This window comes from Vidua macroura, chromosome 3, assembly GCF_024509145.1.
Source record: "Vidua macroura isolate BioBank_ID:100142 chromosome 3, ASM2450914v1, whole genome shotgun sequence".
Lineage (NCBI taxonomy): Eukaryota > Metazoa > Chordata > Aves > Passeriformes > Viduidae > Vidua > Vidua macroura.
This window is the reverse complement of record NC_071573.1, coordinates 75,788,420-75,800,643: the sequence shown is the minus strand read 5'-3', so window position 1 is coordinate 75,800,643 and position 12,224 is coordinate 75,788,420. Positions and strand designations below refer to the sequence as shown.

The window sequence follows — 12,224 nt, the reverse complement described above, 5'->3', positions numbered from 1 at the left end:
AAATAAGTAAAGAGTAGAAACCCTTCACAGGGTCTTGTAATTGTTTTAATTATTATTATTATTATTTAAAAAATTTGTCTAATGTGTGGGTTTTACCCCTGACTGAATTTTGGGTTTTGAAGAGTTAGAACCTTCACATTGAGAAGAAACATACTTAGGAGATCATTTTTGGTGGGCATTCCTGCTAAGCCTGAAGAAATTTCAGGGACTAGAGGCCACTCTAGGAGGTAGCTTCAAGAGAAGAAAATGAAGCAATTCTGTTGGAGTTTGACAGTTTAAACTGGGAGACCAGGAGAGCTTTGAAACTCCTGGTTCTGGGTGTTCCCATGTGGACCAGCCACCCTGAATCTGCCTGACCTTTATAGAAAGGGAAATGTCTCATGTAGGCTGGGCAGGTGCTAGCCTGTGTTCTAGATTCTAGAAAAATGTTCTGTCAGGATTTATCAGATGTATTTTAATTGCATTTAGACTACAGAAAAATCTGGGCTAAGCTAAGATTCAACACTGAAATCTGTTGCTGGGCTTGCTGTGGACCTGCAATGTTCATCTTCCTTTCTGGGGCAGGAGTTTTCACAGACGAGGTACCTGAATTAGGAAACCTTTTGTGCTCCTTGCTGTTAGTGGCCGTGAAGTCACTCAGGGCAGACAGCTTGTGGGCCAGTACCAAAGATCTTCAAAATCCAGCTCTCCTTCAGCTTGAGACAAGAAAGATGCTGTTTCACAAAGTGACATTCCAGTAGTAAATGCTGTACAAATTCCAGTCACACTCATGCCAGTTGGAAGCTATTGACCTTGATATTGACAGTTGGATATTTCCCTGTGATGAGAAAGCAATGAAATATGTAAACAATTATGAGTAAAATAAATCAGAGGCTTCAGAACATCAGCAATACTTGAGAAAGCATGGGTTTTTTTCCTCGAAGTTAGGTGACTACTCTCAACAGTTATGTAAATTAAGAATTTGTTCTGCCAAAATTTCTGTAGCAATATGCTGTGGCAGTTTAGAAGAGCTTTAATTGTAGGGAATGAGCTTTGTAGGGGGATAAATATTGTAAATATTTTGATTTGTCAGTACATGAAAGTTAAGGTTGTTCTCAAGAGTGTCTTTTTCTACAACCATCTGTCTTTGCTTTTCCTGACAGGAATGATACATTTAGTGGTGGTATTTGACAGTATAGATGTTGTAATGTTGGCGCCTAATTTACTTTTGTGTTTTTCCTGAGTGCTGTTATTGTTTAGGATGGATTTTAAGATAGTGGATTTTTCCCCTCAGTAGTCTAAACTCTTCAATTTTTTTTAACCCCTTGTGCCTCCAGAATAACTTTTCATTCTAGTCTTCACTAAGAAACCAGTTAGATTTACTAGTTTGGGTTACAAGGGGGTTTTGTTTTGAAGGTATCATACCTCAGAGTGATTGAGGTCCATTTCTGCACTGTTCTTAAGGCTTGATTTCTGTTCTGTATGATTTTTTTGTTGTTAAAAGTGATCACTTAAGTGAAAACAGCATTGCTTAGATTAATAACAAATTTTGAAGAAGATGTGAGCAAGCTTATGGCCTTATTATGTCTGAAACAGTTTCCATCAGGTTTCACTTCAGGTCAAATAAAGTAAAAGCGCTTCTGTCCTTTGTAAGGTAAACTGTGCCTCTATCTGGCCTATAAAGACAAAACAGATACAAACCTGTGGTTGAATAAATGTCATCAGGATATGTGGAATGTATATTTTCCAAGTTTATTTTTGAAGTTTTCTAAAATTGGTCTTATTGTTTTTTTTTCCCCCAACAACTACATTTATAAGACAGTGTTTTTAATAATAGTTTTTTCCTGATCTAATACAGATTTTAAAATTATGTCTTTAAAACAATAAGAAGGTTCTCCTTCTGAGGTGATACATCTTCTGTGGTTTTTACCTTTTCTCTGTTAGTTTTGAAAGCCCCCTTTCAGTCAGTGACCTATATTTTAGTTGCATAGAACAACAACAAAAAAAAAAAGAAAGAAATGAGATGATGCTTTCAGAACAGAGCTGGGACTTTGACTTTAGTGAACTGTGGAGATGAAAATAGAGGTCTCAAGAGCAAGGCTGACCTGACATGCTGCCTTCTTGTGGGGATAAAAGTACCTGTTTTGTGAGTTTGGTGTATTCCTTAGCTGAACCTCCTTTTTTTCACTTTTTCTGTTTCCGTAGAAAACTCAGAGAGCAAGCAGGAAGGGAGCAGAACTCCTTTTGGCAGGGTCTTAGTGCATCAGCACTGCGGAGTGCACCGAAGAGCGTGCCACCCCCCTGCTGCACTGGGCTTCCCATCCTCAGTGAGGTTACATTAAAGTACACTGGCCTTTCTTGTGGTCTGTGGTGACTTTTGCATTTAAATGCAGAAGGGAAAGTAGGGAAAGTGTGTAGGAAATTGAATGATGGCAATGCAAGTGTTGTCCATTTGCATTTCATATATGTGGCTCCATCCTCCAAACACACGCACAGAATTGCAGAAACTTCCATGTTGCCGAAATGTAAATAGAAGAACTAGGTATGCTTTGCTTGCTTACTTAGGGAGGATAACTATGAATGGAGGTGAAACAGAAGTAGGAATTCAGTATTAGAGAGCAAGTCAAACTCCAAAATATTTCACTAGCCAGGGCTGGCTGCCTAATAAAGGAGGAAGCTCTCCTGGACCAGTGTGACTGGGTCCTCAAGTATGTATTCAGTTTGAATGATGCCATTTCTTTTTTGTTTGTTTGTTTGTTTTTCTTTTTATTAGATTTGTTCTATTTCTTTAAGACCTTTTGATCAGGTCCATCATGCATAATGGCATCAGATTCCATGCTTCACATCTTTGGATGTAAATGACAGCAGATGAGAAGAAGTCTTACACAAAATTAGTGGAGTTCATATTCCTTGCAGCTGTTCACATTTCCCCAGGATTCCCAATCCACTGTAGTGCAGCTACCTTAAATGCTGGAAAGCTGCTAGACAGGCTGTTTGAATTTACTGTCTTTGCTAATTAGAACTAACTATTGCACAATGGACTTGCATTGATTTTTAGGGTGTTGCTGGGTAGGTGAAGAGAGTTAAGGCTCTAGTAGCAGAAGCTTGTCAGTTGTAATTTGCAGCAGTTTAAGACATAAATACCTCCAGCTTTCCACCTCCCTCTGCGTGTACTGCAGAGCTGGGGGAGTAGAGCAAGTGCCTGCATTTTGTCTGGTGGCAACACAAGTGTCACCTGTGCACTGAGGCAATAATATGTGGCAGAGCATGGGGCATGCAGGGGAAAGGGAGTCAAAGCATCTTCAGTGGCATAGGTTGATTCTGTGAATTACACATTGTTTCTACATTTCATCCTGTCTTTGAGAGTTGAAAATTGTTGTGGGAAACCCAAGGAGTGAATTTTCATAGGCTGTTTCTTTAGCTCCTGATATATTTATTCTTTGGCCCTGGTAGTGAGGGAGATTACTGTGTGATCACCAAGTAGCCCATAGCAAATCAGATCAAGCCCTGAACACCTAAAAGGAGAAGGAAAAAAAAAAGTGGTGATATAGCTACAGGGATCTAAAGATAGAAGAGAGAAGGGTGCTGTTCTGCTGTTTGTTTTGGATTTTGTGACTTTGTTGTTTTGTTTGGTTTGTTTGTTTTTTTTTTCTGAACTAGTTCGTATAGTCTGTGGGAGGAAAGAAAAAAGTGTGAACAGAAGTGTTTCTTTTGCTTAGAGCTGGAGAAGGCACAGAAGTCTAAACACTTGTCCATTCTTTTTATAATTCAACTTCTGCTCCTAATTAAAGGCCAGAGATTAAAAATTATTTAATATTTTATTTTTAGGTATTTTTCCTTGAAACAGAAATTTTTGTCCAAGTAAAGTTGTGTCTCAGACTGAGGAGGGCTAGGGAATGGTTGAAGAAAATCTTCAGCTGTAAATTCAGAACCTTCTATTTGAAAGGGAAAAAAAGCCCCTCTATCTGTTGTCAACTAAGGTTATTTTCCATCTCTTTATCTCTGTTACACACATTTGAAAGCTGTCAGAAGAATCAGACTTTATCAGAAAATTCCATCTAATGGGTTTATGACACCTTATCCATCTTGTTTTGACACAAGATGTTCTGCAGCTTTACTGGCTTGAGGTTCTCCTGATCCCTCTGCCCTCCTGCTGCAGCTTGTTGCTCATGTGCTTTGCTGGCATCACTGTTTGTGATGTATTTTTTGTGATATATTTTGTGGGTATTGGGGATTGGATCACCAGCATGTCTCTTAGAGCTTTAAGAAAAAATAAAAAACCTCCCCCTAAAAATTAAAAAGCAGCCCCACAGAAGTCTCTCTTACAGTCTTAAACCAAGTCAGGCAAAAGAAGGAAGTATAGAAGCCAGCACTGCTGCTGAACTTGTACCCATTCTGTCTTGAAAGAAGAGAAGGTTGCTTTGACCTGTGATGAATATATGCAGACTAGAGAAAGGCATGTGGACTGTTTAGTTTTCTTTCATATAGTTGGGGGTAAAAGGTGTTAAAACAGTGGGTTTATTTAGCAATTTCTGGCACTGATTTGTAGTAAGCAAATGTTTATACTGCAGCTTGCCATAAATAAACAGAAGGGTGTTTGGAAACCCTGACCAGCTTTTGTGTAGGAGAGAGCAGTCATAACAAACTGGTTCTGTGAAAAACTGAAAACAAATAAAAGATGGGCTGTTATTCATTCTTTGCAAAGGCAGAAGAGACTGTGAACAAAAGAAGCAAATAATTTTCAAATACTGAAAAACATTGTTTGTGAACCTGGGATAAATTTCAGTGATATTTCATGTTCTCCTGTTTTCAGTCTTTAGAAAATCTAAAGAAAAGAAGGGCAAATTATTTTAACCAACTCCAGCCTCAGAGAAGGGTGAAAATCTTCAGCTGCATTCAATACTGCTGTGAGTCTTTTGTGTCTTCCCAAGATATTTTCAAGAACATTTGCTACCTGTTTCTGAATGTTAACAGTCTTACAGCCACTTAAAATGCTGTAGTTAGCTAAAGAAAATAATTATTTCAAAAATCCCCTAACAAGCCTTTTCTCACAAGGAAAGCTCTTCTTTTAGTACTTAATGAGATTATTACCTACTACAGGGAAGTTATTTTCCTTATTATTTTGTGTTCTTGGGATTTTTTGAGTTTAACATTATGGTATAAAGAAATAGGTAGTCAATAGGGCTTTTCCAGTTGGATAGCTGAAGGATCCATTTATAGGGTTTTTTTAAGTAGTTAAATTGTACCAAACCCCAAAATCAGTATTCCATTTTTATTTTATACTGACACATAGTTTTAGTGATTGAGTAATATCCGAGTATCTTAGTAGCTGATAACTCATATTGACTTTTTTGCAAATTTTTTTGTGGTTTTCGTGCAACCACAGCAATATACCAAAGAATCTCTAGCCTTAAAAAATAGACTAGATCAGATTTGGAATGGAGCTGATGAAATGGTAAAAAAATCATGGCTAAGGCTGATCCTTTTTCTTATTTATTCCCTGTGTGGAATGGAAATGTGTCTTCAGCAATCTTAGGGTCTTCACAGAGAATCTCTTGGTTGTAGAGTTCCACTGGAGCCAAGTAGGCAGGGAAATTTTATTAATAGCTCAAATGTCTTTGTAACTGTGATGGTAGGAAAAAGAAATGTGTTTTACAGAAGAGATGAAACCTTTTACATAAAATGCCATTAGGGCATACAAGTTGACTATGCTGTGTAGAGATACCCACTAAGCTCTGAACAAATTAGTCAAATATGTAGGAACACTATTTGTGGTGTAGTATTTTGTGTGAGTAATGTGTTTAGAAATTACTTGTATGTTTGCAGGTCTCTGCACTGGGCTATGTGGAATGCAGGTGAGGTGGTGATCCCTTGGGAACTGCAGGTCAGTAAACTCCTGTCCAGATTCAGAAATGTTATTCTTTCTCTCTGTGAGAAATAGACTTCAAAGACCACACTTACATGGTAATAAGTTGAGGAAACTATTGAATCCTAATAGTATTGCTGCATCAGACTCTGATTCATCTTTGAGAAGGTTTGTATTGCCAGTAGAACTTACTAAAGGAATTTCATAGATAGCTTTTAGTTCTAGTTAGCGTGCAGATTGTGCTCTTCCTCTCCTAAAAATGGGTGGCAAAGCCTTTATTTAGTTATCTTGAAATTGCTATAAATACAGAAGAAAAAACTTGCATCTGTGTTTCAAATATAACCAAGAGTTAGCCTGAGAGCAAGCTAGCAGTGAAGCCAGTCCTAGTGATGATGCAAGAGCTTCTATATGCTCAGTGACTGACAATACTGTCAGATCTACAGGTTAAAGTGCTTTCAAGGTGGGGAGAGATCTTTCAGACTCTATCTATCTATCTATCTATCTATCTATCTATCTATCTATCTATTGGAGATCAGTTGTCTTCTGATTAGATGGGGGTGACTGTAGTGTTCAATAACTAAGGTAAATGAATAAACCTGGCTGAAGTAGTCCTGCAATTCTTGGATGCATTTGGCATCTTACTGTCCAAAGATGGAAAAGAAGCAGTGAATGTGTGCTTAGAGTGCTGGATCCTGTACAATGCAATGGCTCAGTTCCTTGGCAAGGTGAGGAGCAGTCTGTCCCCTGCAAATTCTCTGATTCAAATCCAGCTTCTTGCGTGTGTGCCATTTGATAAAGAGAAATCAAGCACAATTTAATTATCCTCTTAGTCCTTGGATGTATCTGCAGCATCCTTGGGCTCGGCCATTGGAGGGAAAAAGGAGTGGGTGCTTCAGGCCATCTTTATGCCAGTCAGCATTTTTTGGGCCACTGTGTCTCTGTTCCCAGCTCAAGACACTGATGAATAGCTTCTACTTGTTATATCATTGAATGGCTTTTAATCTTAGCACTGTCATTCTTAAGAATTCAAAGTCTAAAAGTCAGTTCCCAGACATCAGAAATCACATTTATTCAGACATTCCCCAGTAGGAGTCATAAGCCTGGTGTTAGAGTATGTTTTCAAGATTCTCTCAGTAATCTTCAGCCCTATAAACTTTATGCTTTTTTGTGAGGTGAGAGCTTCAGGTACAGTTTTATTCCAGGAGATACATTTGGTGACAGGGAAGGAAACCACCATGAATGGCTTATTTTGGCTATTTTGTACCTTAAAATGTGTTTATTTTCTGATCATGGCTGACCTGTGATTGCAACAAAACTATTCTCTAGTGTTAGAGCCTGAGTTAGCATTTTCCTTCCTAAATCAGTCTGTGTCTAATTTTGATTTAGAAACTCAGTTGATATTAGGGATCCTGCTGTCCCATTGATTCTTCTAGATCTGTACTAACAGTAATGTATTTAAATTTTATTATTTGCTGTGTGGTCCAAATGTAAAAGCAACCTAGATAGCTTCCACGTGGGTTAGAGGCTGGGAATCTAAACTAATTAAGAAGTAGCTGGACTAAAAATAATGTGGAAGTGTTCTGATACAGCATATAAGTCAGAATAATATAGGAAAATACAACAATTCAGATTTAAGTTAACTTTTTAAAATTTTGCCAAGTGTCTAGTATAAAATAGTATTGTTTTGTTGGACATAGGCAGTTCAATTTTATCACCATTCTTTTGTGGAGTTGGTTGTCCCTTTTATGTCAGCAAATGTTGCTTTTGCTTGTTTAAAGGTCCACAGCAGCTGGAATCAAATGCTTTACTCTCAAACAAGAGTGATTATTAAGAAATTAATCTCCTCCTGCTGGTACCAGCAATATTTAATGTCTTTTAAATAATTAAAAATGCTAATGTGAGATCTTGTAGATAAAATGCACAGTTAAAGCAATTAACAACATAAGATCTAGTCAAATGAATTGTTTGATGAAAGTTCTCTTCCACTACCAAAAAATACCAAACCAGCCAACACTGATGTGAACCCCCCCACCCAAACCTGTGTAACACAATCTTGATAAAACTCCTTGCTCTGCTAAAAAGATTGTGGACCTTTCAATTTTAGTTGGAGTTCTGACTTCTTAGAGTACTTTAATAACATTTTTAGGAATGAAGGGACTATTTTGGCCTTACACATGTCCATGAAGAAGAGATTTGGAGGAAGAGCCTCACTTCAAGGCTCTCTTGTAGAGTTTTGTTGCTACCACATCCAGGAAAATATTCATTGTTTTCTGGGATATGATAGTAATTGGCCACTGTTGTCCCTTTGATAATTCATGGTTTCCTTTTGTTTTGATCTTCTTCTCTACCTGGCAGTGTAGTTTTGGTAGAGATGTTTGCTGTGGCCTCCAGGAGCAGTGGCTTTCCCAGACATCAACAGTTAGCAGAATTATCTTTCCAGAAAGCTTCTTAGTGCAGCTCAATTCTGATACATTCTAATTTGTTGCCTTTTGATTTTCAGAAGCATTACATTTAAAAGCAAAAATTTTATTGATTGTTCAAAATTTATTCAAGATGCTTTAAATTGCTTGGATTTTTTTTTTTTTTTTAGCTGATTACCATCTGTTGGAAAACTTTGAAAATACCCTGACTGAAATTTAGTTAAAGAAAATAAATTCTTTTGCTCTTTGTCAGGAGTCATGCAGGGCTCAGCTTACTCTCTGGAATAGGAATGTCTAGTGCCACTTGAGATACTGGTGCAGAAGGGACTGAATGTCCTGTGTGTCCTATGTCATCTTTCTCACCACGCCAGGAAGATGGCTTAGATACTCTACAGGGTCTGAAATAGCAGTAAATTTTTGTATACTATCAACTGAATTCAAGTCTTATTTGAGTTTAATTGGAAAAAAAAATTATAAAGTGCATGCATATATTGATTAAAAATATTATTTTTGGTTATCAAGTGAAATAATCATCAAACTTCATATGAACAGTAGTTGCACATATATTGCTACCAAATTAAAAAAAAAAAAGAAAAACTACTTGCTTATGACAAAAGAAGTATTTAGTGCTACATACATTTGGTTTGAATTGGTATTATTTCTAGACAAGAGTTTAAAGGATTTCTAGGCAGTTCCAATAAATGGAAAAGAATGAAACTCATAAATGTGCCCTACTTGGACACATAACAGAGGCATGTGTATTTGCTATGGTTTTGATAGAATTTCCCCCTTTTGCCCCTTCTGTTTCCTTTTATGAGATAAAATGCCTTCAAGAAGATTGGAATGTGGAATAAATAGGTCATATGGGACTAATATGCTCTTGCATGCAATGCAGTTCATTCGTAGTCTTCTCAGCTGTACCACAGAGAATTGCACAAAGCACAGACTTGTTGAGGTTGGAAAGGACCTCTTGACATAATTTAGTCAAAGCCCCCTATTTAAGCAGGGTCAGCTAGATCAGATTGTCCAGGATGGTGTCCAGAGGTGCTTTGAATATCTCTATGAATGAAGACTCCACAAGCTCTCTGGGCAAGCTGTTCTGATGTTTAACAACTCCTCACAGTAAATAGCACTTTGTAGTGTTCAACAGGAATTCCATGTCTGTTAATTTGTGCCCATTAAGTTATAGAAGAAACAGTGTTTTAACTTAAATTATAAGTAGCTATTTGTAGCACTTAGTGGTTTTTATTGCCCTTAAATTAAAAAATAAATGTTATTTTAGAAACAAGGAAACAAATGCCTTTTTAATTTTTTTCCTCCTCCTTGGCACTGTTCAGCTTTCTCAAATATGGTGGGATTCTAGTGACTGGCATTCAATTTACAAACTTCAGTTAGGCATGTAGGTCTGTCTGCACAAATTGTCTGATGTTTGCTTCTAGGAGTATTCACAAACCCTAGAGACTTGCTGAGCCTATCAGTTTAATGTCCTGGTGGTGACAGATGCTTCAGAACAACGACTCAACAAGCTGCAAGTTGCTTGCATGTATATAAAGATGTCAATTTAACTGATAGAAAAAATCAGAAGTATACAAGTATTAAATTCTTCACTTCTGCAAATAAGCACTTAACTTTAGCTTTATACAGACTTTCATAAGTGCCCTTGGGAATTTAGACAGCCACTTGTTTAAAAAAAAAGTTTTTACTTCTCTTTTGAAATGTAGCTTCTGGTTTGTTTGTTTGAGGTTTTTGTTTGTTTTGTTTGTTTTGTGGCTTTGTTTTGTTTTGGTTTTTTTTGTTTGTTTAAATAATCGAAGAAGTATTGATGTAACATTTGCCTAAAAATAGATCTAGGACTGTCTTTAAATCTGTGTGTACCCAAAGGATTTAAATTATGAATTCTTGGATTGTCTCTGAAAAGCAGAGAATAGAGCACATGCAAATCTTCTGTTTCCAAACAAGAACTTATATGTTTCTCTATTAACCTATTTGATAGAGCTTAATTAGAGTGATATTTTACTTTAGTAAAAAGTATTTCCTTAAACTGAGTTTTTAAAGACATTGTCAAAGTTATGACTCATACTACAAATATATCGTATGCATCTGTGAGATTTTTTAGACTATATTTCCTGTCACCTCCCCTCCCTACCTGGTATGTCCCTTCTGCTCTGAGGGAATTTTTATTTATTGTATTGACACTGGGTTTTAATGACAGTGGTTGGTATCAGAACATTTTCTAGGTAGCTGGTCTGGAATATTGAATAAAGTCTGTGTTAGGAATTAAATGTGTTGAGTAAAGGATGAGAGAAAAAAGGAGATCTCTTATTTCAGTAAAATACTCTAGCATGAAATCTAGATTCTGGCTAAATCCTTGGAGAAAAAGAATCCACTCAATCAATTACCAGCTTGGGCAGGACATTCAGCAGTTTATCAGTGTAAGCAGTCAGGTGTCCTGATGTTTTCCCTCGTGTTCCCAGCAGATACATGAACCACAGCTTCTTCTGGTAGGAACTGTACCATTCCCAGCTGTCCCAGTGCTTCCAAAGCTCACACTCTAGCAGACTGTACTCACAGGGAGCAGGGAGAAGGCCACAGTACCCTAACAAATCTGCCCATTGATATCCCTCTTGAGTGGAGAGCATTTTTCCTTCTAGTGGTATTGTAAGAGCTTTCTCCTTTGTCCAGCTATGGTTTGTACAGTCCTGTGTGCATAGCAAAACTCCTGCAGATTTTTGTCTATGCAAAAAATCCATCTGACATCTTCAGTGCCATTTTGCCTGTCCCAGGCCAGGCTTATCTGTGTACTTGTCTAGCTAGGCTCACTGAGGTTATAGAGGTATCAATGACTGTGTAAACATGTTGCTGGCGGTGAATATAAGAAATCATGGTCTTACAGTAACAAAATATGTACATAATGGAAATTCTGTCTTTCCTAAAATACAAGTTTTTGGTTTTTTAATCTGTAGAAGGCACTGTAAAATAAGGTAAAGAGCTAGAAGAAGAGATGACTGTGCAGGCTTCACTGCTTATGGCTTTTGTGATTGCAGTGTGTAATACAACTTGGAGACAGGCAACCCTTTCCACTTTCTCCCACTGTTTCTCACCCACAAACAGAATTTTTCTGTAGATCTTATTTATTCTGGTCATCTAATTAGTTTTGATTTTCTCTTTCAATCTAGATTTATTTAATGCTTAAATCAAATATATCTTTTCAGTAAAGAAGTGTTTCAATTGATCTGAGTTTGTTGTAAGGAAAAGGTCTAAATTAGATGGATTTACTTCTGAATTCTAGCTAACTTCAGGTCCTGTCACTCCTACTTAAACTTCTGAGTCAATTATGAACAGCTATATGTAGAAATTTCTTTTATACTTGAAGCACCTTAAAGCTAAACAGTAATGCAGGCATCCTTGTAATACAAGAGTTTATGCTGGAATGGCATTAGCCAGGCTTTTAGAAGTTTTGATGCAATTTAAGTGTAGAAAAAGGGCCCTAAGGGAGTTCAAACATTCATGTTTTAAGAAGTGATGGACTTAAGAATACCTGTGCCTTTTCTTGTAGTAAGCTGATTGTAGGGAACTTCAGTTTTGGTATTGGAGCACATAGCTTTTTGCCTTTTCCAGCATTCTTAGTTTCATGAGCATGTAACCCTTTCACACTTTCTCAAAGGTAAACTAAAAAATTTTGAAGAGCTGTACCAAGTGAATGGAAGAGCAGCCTGATTGGAACCATTAGCAGTAAGATAAGTAAACTGTTAGGAATTATTCACTATAATCCACACAGTAAGCAGAAAGGGAAAACAAATGTTTTGCACACAAAAAGGTGCAAGACTTGGTGATCTTGATTTCTAGTCTAAAATCTAGACAGAATGGGCTTTAATAGACATTGATTATTTTATTTGCCTTCTTCTCAATCTGCTGGTTTTGTCACATACATGTTTTAGCCCAGGATCTTCCCTGCCCTT

The 12,224-nt window shown here is 37.1% G+C and overlaps 1 protein-coding gene across 5 annotated transcripts in view; it reads left to right on the top strand.

Moving 5' to 3' along the window:
- The window catches only part of KLHL32 (kelch like family member 32), a 121,547-nt gene that overhangs the window by 3,841 nt on the left and 105,482 nt on the right, over positions 1 to 12,224 (top strand). Inside the window, exons 1-2 of one of the 5 annotated variants that reach the window (XM_053974407.1) lie at positions 4,836 to 4,886; positions 5,806 to 5,863. The exons of 3 other annotated variants lie outside the window; for them this stretch is intronic. The gene's annotated coding sequence lies outside the window, so the exon portion shown is untranslated. Of the gene's footprint in view, positions 1 to 4,835; positions 4,887 to 5,805; positions 5,864 to 12,224 lie in introns of those variants that run through there. One more of the 5 variants, XM_053974408.1, reaches the window with a different exon arrangement.